The 20755-nt window shown below is 38.4% G+C and overlaps 1 non-coding gene and 1 pseudogene across 1 annotated transcript; one reads left to right on the top strand and one right to left on the bottom strand.

The window, feature by feature from the left end:
* Positions 1–8356: 8356 nt before the first annotated feature.
* LOC149829349 (glucan endo-1,3-beta-glucosidase 8 pseudogene) lies at positions 8357–12016 on the top strand (annotated as a pseudogene).
* Positions 12017–19120: 7104 nt separating this feature from the next.
* Positions 19121–19240, bottom strand: LOC149829348 (U5 spliceosomal RNA). The gene has a single exon (XR_016434478.1). It is a non-coding gene; the product is annotated as a U5 spliceosomal RNA (small nuclear RNA).
* Between the last annotated feature and the right edge of the window lie 1515 nt (positions 19241–20755).

The raw sequence follows: 20755 nt of genomic DNA, 5'->3' as shown, positions 1-20755 counted from the left end.
TCTCCTCTCTCCCTTTTCTCTTAAGTCGGCACCATCTCCCTCTCTTTCTTTCTTAGCTCTCGTGTCTCTTTCACAAGACACCCCTCCCCCCTTTCTTTCTCTCTCTCATGCAAACCCTCAATTTTGTTCAATAGTGAAGGGAGAAGAGGAAAAAGAAAAGTAAAAAAAAAAGATAAAAGAGGGAGATAAGTCGGTATGGCTCCACCATTTTTTCTGTCTCTCTTAGCTCTTTTCTCTCTCTGCATTGGTTGTTGTCTTTGGAGCATAACTGCAACATCATTGCCAACCCTGTGATGCTTCTACACCTACCTGCAGAGGCGTAGCAAAGGATTCATGTGAGGGGCAAACAAGGGCGTAGCAAAAAAAGAAAAATTTGTGTGATAGTCAGTGCCCTTGATTTTTTTTTTTTTTGAGATAAAATAAAAAATGGCTATAATTATTAATAAAAATCTATTTCATATGGACAAATCAAACTATTTGATGCAGTCAGGGCTGGGCTAGGACTGGGCTACAAAAATGGATAAAAATCTATTTCATATGGAATCAGGGCTGGTAGCCTGGGCTAGGACTGGGCTTTTTTAAAAAAAAAAAAAAATTAACTGGGTCGGGAGGCAGGACTGGGCTGCAGCCAAGTTCAGACCCCCCCCCCCCCCCGCTCCGCCTATGCCTACCTGCAAGTTGTTGTTAGCAACATCCTGGCGCACCCTAAATGCATGTTGTCGCATGACCTGCACCGCAACTGCCCCCATTGTCGCATGCTACATCCCCCTTCCATTGTCAAACTGACTCTGTTGAGGATGTACCAAGGTTGAGGGAGAGCAATTCGTGATGAAAAATTTGGAAAAATTCCAAAACAAAAGATGCACTATAGAGGTATGATTCTCCTATCCTTATCAGAGCTATGGGTATAATTCCTAAACCCTTATAGGGGTCCTGCTTGCACAAGGGTGCGTATAACCATGAACAAAAATAGGGCAAGCTATGCCCTAATTTTTTGTGGTATTTTTAGAACCTGAAATATAATCTTTTTGGGTTCATAAGTATGATTAATTATTTTATTGAATTAACCGGAGTTGAGATTGGCAGACGGGGTATTTAAAATTAGAGAATCAAGCGTTATAAGTGCTTGTTTTGTAGGTTGAACTCATAAAAATTAAAAGATACAATCAGCATATAAAACTATAAATTTGGTAGATTTTTGTGTGTTTGTGAGTCAGAGCGGCATATAAATGGTTGTATGTTTGTGTAAGCATGTGATTGAAGTATACAGATAAATATATGTTTATGTGCACATACGATTGCGACATATGAGTGAATGATTGTGATGTGTGATGTATGCTTGTTGTTGTATGACATGAATGCATGAAAACCATGTAATGCTGACATGCAAATATGTCATATGTGTTAATGATAGATATAGACAGTGTGATGCATGCATGCTAGTTTAACATACACATTAATGGTTAGGGTTGTAAAAAAGCTATGACAATGATCTGTGTATTGTGAAAAATCCAAATTGGATAAAATTGATAAAGATTGCAAAAAAAAACTAGCAAAACAATTCTTGTTAAATGATTAACTTGTAGACCTTTATAGGTCAAATTAGACAACATGAATGAAAAACTGCAATATAAGTTATAGATGAGACAATCAAATTATGATGTTAACGAGCCTCATGGCAAATAAAAGACAAGACATATGACATTCGTGACTAAAAACATCGCATGACATAATGCCATATATAGACCCCACAAAAATGACAATTGAAAGCCAGACCCTCGTATGTTGTGTAAGTTATATGACCAGTTATTCCACATGAACATGTAAATTTGAGATTAATTATACATGTCATTCAATAGGTTCTCATTTAGTAATTTCTCCTATAACGAAGAGGAGTTGAGAGTCATAAAAGCAAAAGCATCTAAAATGATTGATGGTTTACAAAACAAACAAGTCAAGTATTGAGAATGTTTTTAGTGGCTAACAATACACTCAAAGGATAGAGACATAATGTCAGTTAAAACTCCAATGATCTAAACCAATATCACAAAATTTTGAAAGATCGTGTGATCAGACATAATTACAAAAAAAATCTTAAAGAGATGCAGCAATAGTCTAATTGTTATATGCATGATAAATAACTCGCAAACCATAATTGATTGCTTTTGAAAGATTCATTGCACAAGGGTGTACAAATCAACATTTTTAAAGTGAAAACTTACAATAGAAAACATAATTGCGGTGGTTTGACAAATAACTTTCAAGTGGAGAAGGTGCCTTTTGTCTGGATTTCAAGTGTGGTTTGCAATCACCTGCATAATAACCCAAAAATGACCTTAAGAGAAATTGTGAATGGCATTAGTCACAAGGAATATGTGGATATTAGTTACAAACAAACATGACGTAGAAGAAAACATGCAAGAAAATTGTTATGTGGTAGGTTTGAAAAGTCCTTCAGTAAGCGTCTTGCCTACTTGGATCACTTGATGAAAGTATACCCTTGAACTTTAGGGGATCATTGAGACTAACATTGAAAATCAATTTAAGCGAATGCTTTTATCCTTTTATTCATGCATTGATGGTTTGAAAAGGTGCCTCTTAGTTCTTATGGTAGATAACATGTTCTTGAAAGTGAAATATATGAGTATATTATTGTCGGCATACAATATTGATCCTTCTTAAAACATGTTTTCTATAGCCTTTGAAGTCATAGATAAAGAGTTTAAAAAGTCATGAGCACGATTCTTGGATTGTCCGATGCAAAAACTCGTCACTATAGTGAGTTTAGAGAGGAGACAATTGATAATTATCTCATATAGGCATTTAGGACTATTATATGTTGTCTCTTATACATGACGCAATTGTCACATTGGATATTGCATGAAGTACATGATAAAAAACTTTGTAAAAAAAAACTAGCTCACTGCTCTTCGCACTTTAGTGGTCACAACACGAGCTCCCACGAAATAATAATGCACATATTTGTTTTAAAAGCACAAGAACAACAAGATCAAGCTTCATACAATCATATTGTCATAGATGTGAAACCAAAATATTAGGTTACATCTCATTTTGTAGGTAAAAGATATAGGTGTTTAACATCCAATGCAGCCAAGTCCTTGAATGCATGGATTCTTTCATTGTGTAACAAGCCCATGATTTGAAAAGCTTCGTATCAGAATAATGCAACTATAAATATAAAAAAAAAAAAGAGTTTGTGGCAAAAAAATGTCAAGTATTATGGTGCCGGAGTCCAAAAGAAATGACAGAAGAATTAAAAAATTAAAAGGCACAACAACAACATGGTGTCCTATATTTATAGGGCTCATGGTTAAAGGCAGGTAAGTTGAATTTCATGTGAATACGCAATAAAATGCATCCAATATTTGCCACAAACTAGCCACTGCCAGCACATCCAAAAGGGTCTGCCAAATCATTACACTTTTGAAAACTTTCCCTGATTTTATTTATATTTGTACTATGCAGTTATTCAATTTCAAGAGATGGGTCACTAAGTTGACCGGACATCACAAGTTCAAAACCCATGAGTGACAGCCCTTGTCGCAAGGTCGAAGCTGTATGTACTCTCCAGTGGGCTGGGCAGGGAGAGGGCTTTACCAACTTGTGGCCAGCCAATGTACGGTCAGTGAGGCAGGGGTTTTAATCTTGGATTATCTAAAAAAGAAAAATACATGGGACATGAAAATAAAAGTTTTTTTTTTATCAACCTTATTCATCTATGGCATTATTTTGAGAAATCTTTGGTTTGTTGTAACAATTTTGAAATGGACTTGCCAAAATAAAAAAAAATAAAAATATTAGAAGTACTAAAAGATAAAAAATATGTAAAAATCAGTATTCCCACAATACATTAATAGTGAAAAATGAATATCATGAAAATATTGTGATATTTTCCTTCAAACGATATTATTGCAATACTTTTCGATAATATCACAATATATTGAATATTTTAAACGATGAATATATTTTTCTTTTTGTGATATTATCAAAATATTATTATGGTTTGGTTTTCCAAAACCGACTAGCTAGCTAACCTACCTTAAGCAGATCAAGCAAAATTTGTTACAAGGTTGATGTGAATGCAACTCGATTTGCTTTTAATTTGTTAGCCTTGAAGTCCTTAATCTCCCATTTTGTACATTTGGAAGAAAAAACCCAATATCCCTTGATATTGAATTATGCCAAACATTGTCTAATTTATCTAAGCTATGGATTCTAAATGACTAGACATAATGGGACGGGGCTAAGGTCGCTAGGCAGGCGGTCTCGGTTCAAATCTCATGGGTGTCACCCCTTGCACAAGCAAAGGCGTGGTGACTCCCTGGGGAAAGGAGTAAGCTCACAGAGTTTTATGCTGCCAGGGCAGTGACTGTAAGTAAGGCAGGCAGAGCCAACACGGCTAGGTCTCTGTTCTTGGGGCGGTTTCTTTGAGTAAATATAAAAAAAAAAAGCATACCAATTTCATGAAATCATGGCCAATTTGCTCATAAGTTGATTTATAAATTCAAATTATAAACACAAAATGTTGGCAACTGTTTGCATTAGATTTATAGACATAATGTCTCAAAATAACCAACTAGCAAGAAAAAGAAAAAAAAAGAATAAGAAAAAGAGGAGTAAAAGTTAAAACCGAGAAAAACTTGAAAAGTTAAAAGGTTTAATGGTGCTACATTACCTTAGTCAAGGGGTTTGTTAAATTCACTTGGATATGGAGTCAAGCTGGGACAGCTGGATTGTTAGGTCAAGCTATCATAACCAAGAACTTGCAAGTTTGATTGTTATTTATGGGGATTATGTGTTTGACTATGTATGTCATCTATTTTAGATACATTATTTATTGAAAACATGTGGGAAGGGTCAAGGGACGACTTTTTGTGAGTCTTTTTTTTTTACATAGGTTCATGGGGTTGGCCCTCGGGTCCCTTCTCTTAAAACAAAGGTCGACTCTTTATACAGAAGGTCGACTCTTCTTGGTCAAAGGTCCTTCAAAACTTGTCGAGGGTGTTTCAAACTCGTTTCAACTTTATTTTAACAAAATAAAATCCATTCTCTTCAAAATTTTGATATGAACGCAACCCTATACTCGAAATTTATAAAAATATGCTTTAAAATTTGTATTATCTCTAAAAATTTGTGGGCATTATATTATACCCTTGATATGCACCAAATTAGGGAGTTCAAGATTGTGATGGACATATTCATTTAAAGGTTTAAATACAAAATTAATGTTCGTTCTACCATTAGCCAACTCTATGACATGAGGCAAAGGAAACAAGAAAATGCCCAAAACGTCAAAAATCATTGAAAGAAAGTTTATCACAAGACGAAGGACATCTCACGTGCTTACTATTATCTTGTATAACTTCAACCAACTGTTAAAGGGTCACTTAGTAATGAAAGACAACTTTAGAAGAAGCATGTATTATGAGATTCTGACTAAGAAAGATAGATCTAAAAAAAAGAATAATCTAGGAGCTTACTTATTTGTAAGCCTTTTACCCTAGATACATTATTGATCGAAAACATATTTTCTGATATAGTTATAAATCAACAAAAATATTTTTCTTTTGAAAGGCAAGCTGAGGTTAAGCAGACCCCCTACCAGTTATACAACTATACCATTGGGTTTTGAACCTGCAATGCCCCAACACAAGGTGACGTGTTTTATGCTATAATCACAAATTAACTAAAACACGCTTTAGTCTGGTGGGGGCCTTCAGTAGGCAAACACCCGGGAGTTTAGTTCACTGAGAAGAGGATTAGCCGATTATTAAGTAGGTTTTCCGGAAAACAGTTTAGTATTATAGTTATAAGTTAAACTAAAACATGTCTTTTACCATACTAATCATCTTGGGTTTAAGCTTCAAACACATTACAAAATGTGAAAGGACGGTAGTTTGTGATGTCTAGTGACTCTGGTGGTAGTGCCGTAGTAGACCGTTAATTTTGAAATACATACCCCATGATTTGGTGGGGGCCTTCAGTAGGCACCTCGGTGTCTTTATCTATTTTCCACCGAGTCCATATCCAATTGTCTTCCAACGGTCTCAGATCTACATTTAAATGCAAAAATAGCTTAAGGGGCCCAATGCTTTTAGTTTTTTGACATATTCAAAGGGCACGTTTGAAAACAAAAAAAAATCTCATAAGAAATTTGTCTATAAAAATTTTTGATATGATAATTTTTTGAAATGAAAAATTTCTGCTTGTTTGTGTAGCATAAGAAAAATGGTGTGAATACCAACGGGGCTTGCCTAGTAGGCGCAACTAGTGCACGGTAGCCTATGTTGGGACGTTGCAAGTTCAAAATCCAATGGTATAGTAGTAGGGGTCAGCCTCTTAGTGACAAACATTTTTTTTTGGTAAAATCTCGTTTTTAAAAAACTAGCACAAAATCGAAAAATTTTCATAAATCTTGAGTTTTTTTTGGCAAAATCTTGGCTGTAAAAAAATAAATAATATATATATATATATATAATGTTTTTTTAATAAAAAATAGTAATAAAAATTATTTAAAAATAAAAAGACATGGTTTTCATGATAAATCGTTATTTAAAATGTAAATATTGCGTTTAAATCATGGTATTTATTGTTTTCATAAATCTCATGATATTTTGAAAATCTTGCAATATTTTGAAAATTTCATGAGAAATCGCCGTTTTAAAGTTTCAGACAATTTCTCGTGATATTATCTCAAGATTTTCATAAATCTCACGATATTTGTCACTATGGGTAAGCCTAACCCCAGCTTTCATTTCAAAAAAAGAAAGAAAAGAAAAACAGTGTGAAAATTTGAGAAAAATAAGAGAAAGAGGTGGGTCAACTACAAAAGTGGGAGAGAGATAGATAGATATGAAGAAATCTTTTGTGGCAGCTCATTAAACTAAGATGTGATGTGGATCGATGGTTGCTCTAATGCAAAAAAAAAAAAAATGATGGAAAAATTATTCGACTCCACGTCTATAGGTAGAGAAGTTTTTCATATATAAAATCAGATTTTTTAGAAAACTTTTCTTTAAAATTTTTTTCTTGATTGAAACGGTTGAAAAAGTTATAATTTTTTTTTTTTTAATTTCACTTTTGTTTCTATTATTTTCTCACTTCCAAGGGTGCTTCAAATGCATCGTGGTAAAGGGCGATTTTGTTTTTCAACTGAAAGAAAGCCGCCTCGCTCACATAATTCATTGCCCTAAAACCCCAGGCTCCTTTTGCCCACGGAGAGTACAATCAGCTTCCGCTTTGGGACAAAGGACACAAACACGTGCGTTCAAATCTTATGATAAATTAAAAACATGTTTGTAAGTATATACATAGTTAAAAGCTAAAAAATCATAAAAAATTATAAAAAGTGCTTTATTAACCCAATCAGCTGCCCAACTCATTGACATTCTCTCTCTCTCTCTCTCTTTATATATATATATATATATATATATATATATATATATATATATATATATGAGGTAGATTCTCTCATGGATGCAGAACTCAACCGGAGTCATAGAGAAACCAATTCGGGTCCGATAATAATCCGAGTCACAAAACCGAGTCGACAACCACCCACGAAATCCACCCAATCGCCCACATTCCAGTAACGTGAGCTGCTGGATTTGAACAGTGAACGGCACGTCGAATTTCTGACCGTTTATAAAAAAGACAAAATGAAGAGGAAGAGAGCGAGAGAGAAGTGAAAAGGAAGAGAAAGAAAACAGAAAGATCACACGGAGAGGGAAGAAAGCGGCGCCTTTTCTCAACTCCTCCTTTAGGCACACTTCCATTCGTTAGGAAAACCCCATTCCGTTTTTGGGTGCTTCTCAGAAGGCAGTTTCCCGGCGACACACCTGGTTTTCCGACTAGAGAGAGAGAGAGAGAGGCATTTTCTCATCTCATCCTTGGTTGGGAACTCTGAATATTATTCGGAAAAGAGCGTTTTTTTTTTGTTAGGCAGCTTTCGCAAGGCAGATCGCGATGACCCACCTGGTTTTTTCTTTGACATAGAGAAGAGAGAGAAGAAAAAGCAGTTTGTTCTCATTCCATTTTTGGTTGGCCACAGTCTGAATCTAATAGGAAACCCGGTTTTCTGACACAACTGACTATTTTCAAAGCGTTTTTCCGACGATTCGCCTGGTTTTCCTGCGACATTGATCAGAGAGAGAGAGAGAGAGAGAGAGAGAGAGAGAGAGAGAGAGAGAGAGAGAGAGATCATGTATCGTCTTCTATATTGAGTACACTGAATAACTCTGAATCGTTAGGAACAGCGCCTTCCGGCATAGGGTAGTCTTTGGAAGGCGGTTTCCTGGCTATCCATCTGATTTTCTGGTGATATTCCCTCGGGAAAATGCTTATTTGGCAGTTTCTGGTGTGCCTTTGCTGGGTGGTTTCCGTGTGTGTGTGTGTGAATGGGCTGGGAGTCAACTGGGGGACTCAGGCGACCCACCCTCTGCCTCCGACGATCGTATCGCAGCTGTTGCAGGACAATGGGATCACGAAAGTGAAGCTGTTCGACGCCGATCAGTCGACGATGAGCGCGTTGTCGGGGACAGGGATCGAGGTGATGGTGGCGATTCCGAACAATATGCTCGCCATAGTCGCCGGAGACTACAACGCGGCGAAGCAATGGGTGAAGCAGAACGTCACGCGTTACGACTTCAAGGGTGGGACTACCATCAAGTGAGCATTCTTTTCTCTTCATATCCTTTTCTGAGTACTGCTTGATTTGGAGTGGTTTTGTGAGGCGGGTGCCGAGTTTTTGTGTATTAAAATGGGTCTGTTGCTGAGATCTTTTGTGTGTCAGTGAAAATGTATACATAGCTCAGTTTAGCCGATAACAGCATTGAACAACAGCGGTTTAGTATAGTTTTTCCTGTTTTCTGTAATGATGTGGGTCTTGAGTTCTTATAAACATCCTAGTCTTTTTCTCTTAGCCATAGATTACAGGAGAAAAAAGAAAGTTTTCCTATTCTGCTGATTACTATTAGTGCTTAATCATTTCCCACTTATACTGATTTTAACTTTTTTTTTTATCATTCTCTTTCTTGGGGTGTTTTTGTTTTTGTGATTAACTTTATTTTTTTGATAATTTTGAGCTTTTTATATTATGGTTAATTTGGCCCTCATATTTTTTAGGAACTTAATTTAACTTTTGAATATTTAATGGAGTATTAGGGTTGTTCGGTCACTTCTATAAATTTGTTTAGCTACTAGATTTTTTGCGTTTTTTTTATGATATGGTGTGGCAGTTTCTGGATTCGTTGAGATTGGTTCCTTCCGTTGCGTTCCTGAATTGAATGCGTCTTTTTAGTGTTTAAAAGCTTTAGTTTTGATCATTTCTCATAGTCTGTCAAAGGGTTGGGCTCATTGTAAAAGATGCTTTCCCTATTGATTTCGTCTCCACTTTTGAAGTTTCTAGATATATAATCATGACGGATTCATCTTAACAAAAAAAGGAAGATCTTCTCCTCATGCAATTAGAGACATATTCAGTTGTAAGTTGCAGTAGCTTGGTATATGGTGCAGAATCTTGGCTGTCCTCTAGACAGTTTATTCTGTAGAGTTTCGGATAAGCATGTCAGTCTCTGTTCTCTTTGGTTTTTCATAGAATCCAGTTCGTAAGCAGTCACATTTACTGATTGAGTTCTTCCTGTACCTTGAAGTTTATTGACCTGCTTATTGTCATCTACCACTTCGAAGGGCAATGTAGGCCTCTGCAATTTTTTGGTTGGTACAATGTCCAAGATTACTGAAATGTTTGCACGAACACACAGATGCACACATATTCTCTGATACTGCTATATGATCTGCACCATGCTAGGCATCTTATATTCATTGACTTTGCTGTGGTTGCGCTTGAGCAGTTATGCATGACATTGTCATTTTCTTGGAGGTTGAAATAGCCTGGTTTATACTATCTAACCATTATGGTTGGAATTTTTTTTCTATCTGTTAATTTGCATGTTTAATTTTCAAGCCGTCGCAAACAACAGCAAGTAATAGTATATGGGTGTCGATGAGCCGGCCAGGACTGAGCCCAGGTTATTCAAATCTGAGCTTGGTAAGCAATTGTGCACATCTCAAGCTTAATACGAAAAGAATAGAAATTTTAGTTGGCTAGTGAACCAAAATCCCTATTCTAGATGTCAATAAGTATTTCTGAACATGCACGATCATTATTAATATACTTATTAATTGATAATATTGTAAGAGACCTAAATATTTTAAGCAAGCTTATTGAGCTTTTAATGAGCCTGGGCTTGAGGCTGGCTTATTTATGAACTGAGATGAGCAAAACCAAGCACTTACCTAGCTGAGCTTGAGCTTCTCACAGTAGGCTTGGCTTGTTACCCATCCTTAATAAGAGGATACTCTATAATTTGTTTAGATTATGTACGATGTCCTATTTGAAATGGTTCTAATCATTTTCATAACTTGTTAATGGCTAAAACATGTTGATCTATTTAGGTGTAGAATACGTCTGATTGTTTGTTTTCCTCAACAAGCAAACCATTGACACATTAGGAATTCCCTGTGCTTTCTAGCTCATCCACTTAATTCAGATTGTGTAACTGTTCCTATTTATGATTAAGAATTCTTGTATGGGTAATGTGAAGTTGCAACTGTTAGGCTAATGGGATTGTTTTGGCAGGTATGTGGCAGTGGGAAACGAACCTTTTCTCACATCATACAATCGCTCGTTTGATAATGTCACCTTTCCTGCCCTTCAAAACATCCAAAACGCTTTGAACGATGCTGGTGTAGGAGACAGGATAAAGGCCACCGTGCCTCTCAATGCAGATGTCTACGGCTCTGAGGTCCCTTCTGCAGGAAAATTTCGTCAAGACATTGGCAGTATCATGGTAATGTTATAAATGAATTCCTTCATGTTTGTGCCATTGCCGTCCTTGTTTCAGCTATGATTAAGCTATCTAGTCCCAGTACAATGGTGAGCCTGTCAGCTGTGTAATCTCACTTGCCCTACTTATCTTGATGATATATTATCTCCTTGTTGTCATGTGGATTCTTTAAATTCTGATACAATCTTAATTGCAACAGGAAGAAATCGTTCTGTTCCTTAACAGTAATGGTGCACCATTCACTGTCAACATCTACCCATTTATAAGTTTGTACCAGAACGAAAACTTCCCCATCGATTATGCCTTCTTTGATGGCACTAATAAGCCAGTTCTTGATCCTGCCAACAATATCCAGTATACCAATGTCTTCGATGCCAATTTTGATACATTGGTTTCGGCTCTGAAGGGTGTCGGTGTTCCCAATTTGCCTATAATTGTTGGAGAAGTTGGTTGGCCTACTGATGGAGATAAAAATGCCAACGTAGCCTATGCCAAAAGGTTTTATGATGGTCTGCTTAAGAGGTTGGCTAGTAATGTAGGGACTCCCTTAAGACCTGGATACCTTGAAGTATATCTGTTTGGTCTGCTCAACGAGGATGCAAAGAGTATTGCACCAGGAAGCTTCGAGCGTCACTGGGGCATTTTTTCTTATGATGGGAGACCAAAGTTCACAATGGACCTTTCTGGCAAGGACCCGACCAAATCGCTGGTAGCAGCGAAGAATGTGAAATATCTGCCTCAGCAATGGTGTGTGCTTAAATCGGGTGATAACAATCTCACTGCAGTGGCTAATAATATCAACTTTGCATGTACATTCTCTGATTGCACCGCTCTTGGTTATGGATCATCATGTGGCAATTTGGATGCTCAAGGGAATGCTTCATATGCATTCAACATTTATTATCAAGTTCAGTTTCAGAAGGATGAAGCCTGCGACTTCCAAGGTCTTGCTATGGTGACAACGCAGAATGCTTCGCAAAATGGGTGCAATTTTACGATTCAGATACAGCTCTCTTGGGCACGGACGACCATGCCATCTCTATTCCTATCCATGGTCACTGCATTAGTACTTCTAGCATTGTTTCTCTAGTTTGCTACACAAGTCCTAGTGTAACACTAATATTTAGGTTCATCCAGTAAACTGTTTGGGTTGAGTCTCTGTTTTGTGATTGCAATTCAGTTTTGCATGTTTGTATTTTGTACATCTACTCTTTGGTTAAGAATGCAGTCTTCTTTCTCTTTTCCAAACTTCTTTTGGATAAATTTGATAGGCAGTTCTATTTGAAGCGTAATAAATGCATGCTCACAAACCCTTGACAAGTTCTTTTGTTCAAGTTGCAACATGACTCTAATGCTTAGGGGTGTCCCCTTTATGCCAGGATTCAAGCACTTGGTCAAGTGCAGGAGGCAGTCATCTTGTGAAGCAGATCTGGTCTCACTAAGACACGGTCAGGGTGGTGGGCTCCTCACCCAAACCTGGCAAAGAGTCCACATGTTTTTCGTGTGAGAGATTCCCATTCTCTTGTCCGGCATTTGTTTCAGCCCCTTTCATACGCAAGGGGTTCCTTTCCTAAGAAAGGCTCACTTTTTCTTTCCAGGGCTGACACAAACACCCCAGTGACCCACGGTAGACAGGGCCTGCCTAGTTTCAGGCAAAACCCATGCCCCTCAGGAAGCGATTTCCTAGGGGACGTTTGTTTCATGCTCTCTGAAAAGTGTATCTTTCGTAGGGTATAACAAACATGTCCATGACAAATATGTGGTAGCTGCCCTGCTTTTGGGCCCTACAACTGACAGACTGTCAGCCAAAGATGGAGGGCATCAGGTACAGCGGCACACTTCAAAGTGTGCCATGTGACGCCACCTGATCCTGGCTTTGTTTCCTATCAGAATAATTTTACACAGCTCTCCATGGGGGTGTAACAAATGCCCCTTATAGTCATTTAAATAGAAACACGCGATTCCACCCCTGCGAATGTAACAAACGCCCAAATGTATAGAAACCTGCTTCCATTTTTATTACTAATTTGCTGTGTGTTTTTTCTATAGTTTGGAGATTCCTTTGCATATATCATTGATATAAAGCACTTCACATTACGTGCAGCATCATTGCACGGTGGTCATGCAGTGACCTGCTTGAGATCCATCCTGATAAGCTAAGCCTTACCGAACAAATAATCTACAATAAGAGTCCTCAACCGATAATGCCACATGAGAATCCTCCAGGTTAGAGACCACAATTATTGACTCCTCCAATGTAACTGGTGATTCTATAAATGTGGCGACCGTCTCCTCTATTGAAGGCCAACTCATCAATTCCTGCTGACATTCCTCTAATGTCGATAAGTCAAGATGATGCAACCGATATTTGCTATCGTGATATAAGGTTATCACTCAAATGTCGATATTTGCTATCGTGATATAACGTTATCACTCAAATGTCGATATTTGCTATCATGTAAAGTGTTATCTCTCAAATGTCGATATTGGCTATCGTGATATAATGTTATCTTTGACAGTGTAAACCATTATCAGCTGCATGCAAACTCTGTATAACCGAATATATAATAAAGCCCTGCACTCACATAAACGGTGAGAATCAAAGGCAAGTTTCTTAATTACTATTATCGAACAAGTACTTTACATTATCGTTATTCTTTCATGTTTTCAGAGCCTCAAGCTCACTCGAGCGCTTCAATGGCTTCCAGCATTGCCGCAACCTAGTGGAATGCTGTAGCAAGTCTCGTATCAATCAAGTCGAATAGAGAAAACTACTTTATCTGGAGATCTCAAATTAAGTTATTAATGATGAGTCAAGATCTTCTGAGATTTATAGACTGCTCTTCTTCTGAACCCCTCGAGTTCAACCTCTCAGAAGGCGAAAAACAAGAGGCGAACTCCAAGTTCTACATTTGACGCAAGTCTGATCAACTTGCCTTAAGCTGGATCAAAGTTATACTTTCTAAGTTTGTACTTAGCCAAATCATAAGAACTAAGACTGCACGAGAAGCCTGGGTCATGCTAGAGAAGTCTCATGACTCTTAATCGCCATTGAGAATCATGCTTCTAAAGAAGGATCTTAACTTCATTAAGACAGAAAGCATGAACATGGACACATATCTAAACAAAATCAAATTTATGTTCGATTCTCTTGCGATTGCAAATAGTCATGTAACGTTGATATGGTGCAAATCACTCTTAATGAGCTCCCCATTGAGTATGACAACCTTGTCACCTCCGTTAGTACTGCAACTACCTATCACTCGTTTGCTGACCTGTATGATCTTCTGATTAATCAAGAAAGAAGAGTTGTTATGCTTCATTCTAAGCAAGCAAACAATCAAGAATCCTCCCAAATCGCTTTTACGGTCTCTCGGGGAAGAGGTCACGGTCATGGCCCCTATAGGGGTCATTGAAATCAAAGTCGTGGTCAAAGTAAGAGTTCCTCATGAAATTTTAATCAAGCCTTCAATAATTCTCAAAATCAACAGGCCCCTATCATCTGTCAGTATTGTGGTAAGCATGATCATGTTGCGAAAAACTGTTGGAATATTCTCAAGGCTTTTTCCACCATGTCATTACACCAATCAACGGATGACTATTAATATCCTGACATTGGTGTCACAAATCATCTAACTATGGATGACCAACAACTTGCAAACAAATCCCCCTATCAGGGCAACAATTCCATTATGATCGCGAATAGTAAGACATTATCTATATCTCATATTGGTGATTTGATTTTATCATTTCAAGGCTCTAAGTTTGATTTAAAGAATGTTTTTTATGTGACCGACATTGAAAAAAATTTATTATCCATGGGAAAATTCACAAAGGATAATGATTGTGTTTTCAAATTCACTCCCTTTGAATTTTTTGTCAAGGATCGACAGACAAACGACATTCTTCTTCGGAGACAGAAAACTAACACGAGATTCTACTCAATTAAGGCGAGTGAAACCTCGATGATGGTAGCCTATGCAGAACCTTCAACTACATTTGATATGTGGCACTAGTGCCTCGGGCATTGCAAATAAGAAGATTATCGCTTTTCTTAAATCTAATAATGCTATTTCTTTTAATAATAAAAGTAATTCAGCTGTCTTGTTGAAAAAGCTAAAAAACTTTCATTTGAACATTCCTTGTCAGAGAGTTCACAACCTCTTAAACATTTACATGTCGATGTTTGGGGCCCCACTCCGGTTAGCTCACGTGAAGGGTTTCGTTTTTACTTGTTAATTGTGGATGATTTTAGTCAATTTTCATAGATCATTCTACTAACAACCAAATCTCAAGTATTTGATTGTTTCAAAGGCTTTAAATCTATTGCTGAAAGTCAAGTTGGGTTTCTCATCAAATCCTTTTAATTCAACAATGGTGGCGAGTTCACAATTAGGTAGTTCGAGACCTATCTACAAATCAATGGTATTCTTCATCGCTTTTCCTGTCCTCACATGCCTGAAAAAAACAGAATGATTGAGCGGAAACAACATGTGGTAGAAATGGGTCTCAGTCTCTTAAGTCGTGCATCCCTACCCTATGCCTTCTGGACTGATGCTTTTGGCACTGCGATCTACCTTATCAACCGTTTACCACTCAAGTACTCTATCACAAAACACCCTTCGAACTTCTTCTAAATCAATTCCCTAAATACCATCACCTTCGTGTTTTCTGGATGTGTATGCTATTCTCTTGTTACCCCCTACAACTCCACCAATTTTCAACCAAAAACCAAATCTTGTATCTTTCTTGGTTATCCTACTCGTCATAAGGGATACATTTGCTTTGATCCCTCTACCTCTTGCATTTTTATCTCTCGTCATGTACACTTTGATGAGTCTCACTTTGCTCTTCCTAGTCTTTCCTCTCCTGTCTCTACGCATGCTCTTCTATAATATGGTGTTTCTCCCATGGTGGTGTTAGTCAATCCCTCACTCTCTTCCGATCCTTTACCTCTTTTATCTGCCCCTAACCCTGTGCCTGACTCGCCTGATCCCTCTTCTTTCTATGCGTTCTGTTCACCCGATTCCAACTTAGCCGATTATGCCTCTCCTGACCCTGTGGCCAATTCTCTTGCACTAGTCCCGTCAATCCTTGTCCAGCCCATTGCCCATCCTACTTTTTACATTCATCCCATGGTCACTCGTTCCATAACAGGTTCACTTAAACACAAATCTTTCTTTGCGTCTTTGTACCCTATTGCTTATATTACTTTTAGTGCACACCTTCTTGAACCTAAGCCCACCACCTACAATCAAGCTATAAAGCATCTACACTGGCGCTCTACCATGGAAGATGAATATGCTGCTCTCTTACAAAATCGCACCTAGCATCTTGTTCCACCACAACCACAATTGAACGTGGTAGGCTCTAAGTAGGTATATCACATCAAAAGGCATGTTAATAGCTATATTGCTTATTATAAGGCTCGTCTTATCGCTAAAGGGTTTCATAAGGAAGAAGATATTAATTTCTTTAAAACCTATAATCCTATTGTTAAGCCAACCACCATTTGCGTGGTTCTATCTATTGCGGTCTCTTTCAAGTGACACATTCATCAACTGCACTTCAACAATGTCTTTCTTAATGGGTTTTTGGATGAAAACATTTATACGAGCCAATTGCCTGACTTCGTGTATCCCTAGTTTCCTCATCATGTTTGTAAATTTGATCGCGCTATCTATGGTCTCAAGCAGGCTCTATGAGCCTGGTACCAACGCCTCAACTCCTATTTGATTTTTCATGGTCTTATTATCTCTCAATCAGATGCTTCACTTTTTATTTTTCAGCAAGTCAATCTTATTATTTATATCTTAGTCTATGTGGACGACATCGTCATCACAGGCAACTTATCTACTTAAATCTCTCATCTTATTTCATGTCTTGGTGTGCCCTTCTCTATCAAGGATTTCGGGCGACTAAGTTATTTTCTTGGCATCAAGGGATTCTATTCTCCTGCAGGTGTAACCCTCTCTCAGCGGCTATACACTCTCACTTTATTTCAACGAGCCTGCATGACTGATGTCAAACCTGTCTCTACCACTATGAGCTCCTCCTACAAGCTCTGCAAAGACAACTTGTCATTGTTTTAGGATCTTACAATCTATCACAACATCGTTTGTGACCTACAATATCTCTCTCTTACTCGCCCCAATATTGCCTTTGTTGTCAACAAGGTCTGCCAGTATATGCACCAACCAACTGATGCTCATTGGATGACCGTCAAAAGAATTTTATGATACTTAAAGGCAACTTTGCATAGGCCCGGAGGCAGTGATAAATGGGCAAGGGTTGCTAGGCCGTCGCCCAGAAGCGATGCGTCACACCGGCGCCCGGGTGTGGTGTCAAATAGGCAAGGGCTCCCTCACTTTGTTGGATGGGTGGGGGTAAAGAAGATAGTTCAAGACCAGAAAATTAGGTTAGCCACTTGGAACATAGGGTCTTTAACTGATAAGTTGGTAGAGTTAGTAGATGTTATGTGTAGGAGAAAGATTGATATTTTATGTCTTCAAGAGACCAAATGGGTAGGTGAGAAAGCAAAAGTGATAGAACCTTGGGGATATAAGATTTGATATACATGAATAAATAGGAATAGGAATAGGAATAGGAATAGGAATGGAGTAGGGATTATTATTAGTCGTGAGTTTATAGATAATGTAACTGAGGTCTGTAGGAAGGGTGATAGGATTTTACTTATTAAATTAGTATTAGGTACGTATATTATTAATATTATTAGTGTTTATGCACCTCAAGTAGGTTTAAATGATTTCATTGAGGGTCAATTTTGAGAAGATTTAGATGAAGTAGTACAAGGGATATCTTATGGAGAAAAGCTTTTCATCGACGGTGACCTTAATTAATGAACATGTAGGCATTAGTAGAGATGGATTTGAGAGTATCCATGGAGGCTATGGTATAGGAGAAAAAAACAAAAGTGGAGAAAGGATTTTAGATTTTGGTTTGTCCTATGATATGATCTTAGCAAACACTTGGTTTAGGAAGAGGGAGTCTCACCTAATAACATTTAAAAGTGGGGTTAATACGAGTTAGATAAATTTTTTCCTACTTAGAAAGAGAGATAGGGATTGTTGCATCGATTGTGAGGTTATACCGGGAGAAAGTGTAGCTACACAACATAGAGACTTAATTTTAAATCTTAGAATTAGAAAATGTCGTAAAAGGGATAGACATAGGATAGATCCTAGAATTAAGTGGTGGGCACTGAAAGGAGCTAAACAAGGAATGTTTGTAGAGCAGGTAGTTAAGAAAGTTGATTGGTGTCTCGAGGAGGATTCATAATCAATGTGGAATAAGATAGCAGGTGGCATGAGAAAAGTGGCTAAGGAGGTATTGGGTGAGTCTAAAGGTGGTGCACCGCTAGGTAAGGATACATCATGGTGGAACGATGATGTCAAATTAGCTATTAAGGTTAAAAGAGAATGTTATAGTAATCTAAGTAAGAGTCGTACCTCTGGTCAATTGCTGGTGGCATAAAACTTTGAGGCTAGGACCCCAACCATAAGAGGTGTTGGCTTAGTGGGGTGGGATCTTGGCCGCTTGACGGGCAGTCAAGGTTCGATTCTCATGGGTGTTGCCCCTTTATGCAAGCCAATGCTTAGCATAAAGCTCAGGGGCAGGGTTCTATCCTCGATGTTGGTAATAAATTAAAAAACAAACAAACTATGATCCTAGTTATTACAATTGTTTTGAAGAAAAAAAATTTGTTTTTATCCAAGATATATTTAAATTTTAGATTATGAGGTATGGATCAAGGAGAGAGGCAGGATGAAGTTTTAATTTTTAAAAACATATAAAAAAAATTATATATAAATTTAAGGTAACTAAAATATGTTTAGTGGTGTGAACCAAGATTTTCATAAGTTTTTCTTTTTATTTTTTCATAAATCTCACCGTATGGATGTTATCTAGACACTTGGTTTTATACAAAGAGACTCATGGATAATCCAATTAGGATATATAAAAAGGATCTTTTAAGGGTTAAAATCCACGGCTTAGAATTTTTATAAATATTCAGGCATAAAAACTATATTTCTTGATCCGATTAAGATAATCCAACAATCCATTAGGTTGGTAAACATATCCAAGTTTCTCATAAACGTAAATATTGAAATCATATTTTCAAATTAAAAAACATCTTAAAAGTGAACCGTTGTTTTCAGAATTTTTCCACTTTTAAAAAATCTCTAAATAAATTGTTTACAGAAAACGTATCGAGAAAAATTAACCACGACAAACTTAACAAAAACACAAAAGCACTCCAAAACTAGGCGTATGCCGCTTTTAGTGACGAGCACACGGTATTCTTTAGTAAAAGGCGAAAAAATAGTCCGCGCTGTGCTCACCACACGGCTGCGTAATTGGTAAAATTACATCCCACACCTTTATATATATATGAGAGTAGGCCACAGACATCGCTTGTGGATTGATATGGGACTAAACTCCCGTTCACATGCGTTTGATTTTCATTTGTTGAAACCATCCCCACAGAAGAGACTACAGCGTTCCCTTGTAATACGGTTTCAACTCCTCCGGTCCTACCTTCTCTGTTGCGCTCTCAGCACTTTGTGACACTATGCTCTGCACGTCTAAGCCCGTCTTATTGGGATAAGAAACAGGGTCTCTCTCATTGGGCTCGGTTTGGACCTGTATGATTCGATCTAGGTCTACTCATAAAACTGGCACTGCCCCATCTTTAGTTTGATATGTTTGAGGTCTAGGGATGGCAGTGGACCGGGGGAAAACGCGGTCTCATCCCACCTCGCCCCGTTTGAACCAGAGATGGAGGACATGAAGCGGTGATGGAGGTTAAAATCAAAACCCATGCGGAGATGGACTTACGCTTTCTTCCGCCCCATCCTCGATCCCCCACTCTGTCCCGCCTCATCCCATTTGGAACGAGAATGGAGGAGATGAAATGGGGATGGAGGTTAAAATCAAAACCTGTGCGAGGATGGAGGCGAGGATGGATGGGTAGGATTTTGAGACAGGACGGTGGTGGAGACCAGTTTTGTGAGAGGCGTACGCCTCAGTACCTGAAGCATACGCCTCAGAGGCGAGGCGCACGCTCAAGGTACTGAGGCGTTGCTGTGATGCGCCCCTCATCAACCTCCGACCAGTTGTGACCACCGGAGTTGCTGTGCTGCTGCTCAGTCTTCTCCGACCACCGGACGACCGGCATATCCCTCGCTTCCGTACCAGCTGGGCGGGTAGTCCTTCTCTTACTGCCTCCCCTCCCACCGCTTCACTTCCATTCCAGTTGTGAGAGGTGTACGCCTCAGGTACCTGAGGCGTACTTCTCAGAGGCGAAGCGCAGGCTCAACGCCTCGCTTCGCCTCATCGCATTTAACAACCTTGGTGGAGACCTTGTCCCCTGTCCCCGTCCAGTCCACTACCATCTTTATAGAGGTCTGCTTATTTGGTCATGGTGACCAGCCCAGGGGCTTGATGTCTTACGCTAGGGGTGTAAGTAGGTCTGCCACCCAGGGCATACGTAGGTCTGAACTGGAACTAGACCAAGTTCATGAACATGGCTACCTTGACCTGGACCCAGAACTGGAGCTTACTGGAACATACTGCCGTAGATCCTTGTATGGATCCAGCATGATCTAAAAATAAGGGTGGCCAAGACAAATATCCAGACCGATTATTTATTGGACCAGATCCTAAAAACAAGTGCTTAGTTCCAGTTCAGCTTAAGCGTGCAAACAGTATAGTCAGGATAAGTTCTTGTTAACCAATGTAAATTGGATCTAAATAGATCTGGAACCGATCCAACTTGATTTTAGTTCAGTCTGGGTATGGCTGAAAATTGTGGAGCCATATGGGTTTTAGCAGGTTGGGGTGAAAATGGGCCTGGTCTTAAGTAA

The sequence above is a fragment of the Nuphar pumila genome, chromosome 9 (assembly GCF_984573655.1).
Source record: "Nuphar pumila chromosome 9, dmNupPumi1.hap1.1, whole genome shotgun sequence".
NCBI lineage: Eukaryota > Viridiplantae > Streptophyta > Magnoliopsida > Nymphaeales > Nymphaeaceae > Nuphar > Nuphar pumila.
The sequence above is the reverse complement of the archived record's forward strand: the minus strand, read 5'-3'. Positions and strand labels throughout refer to the sequence as shown.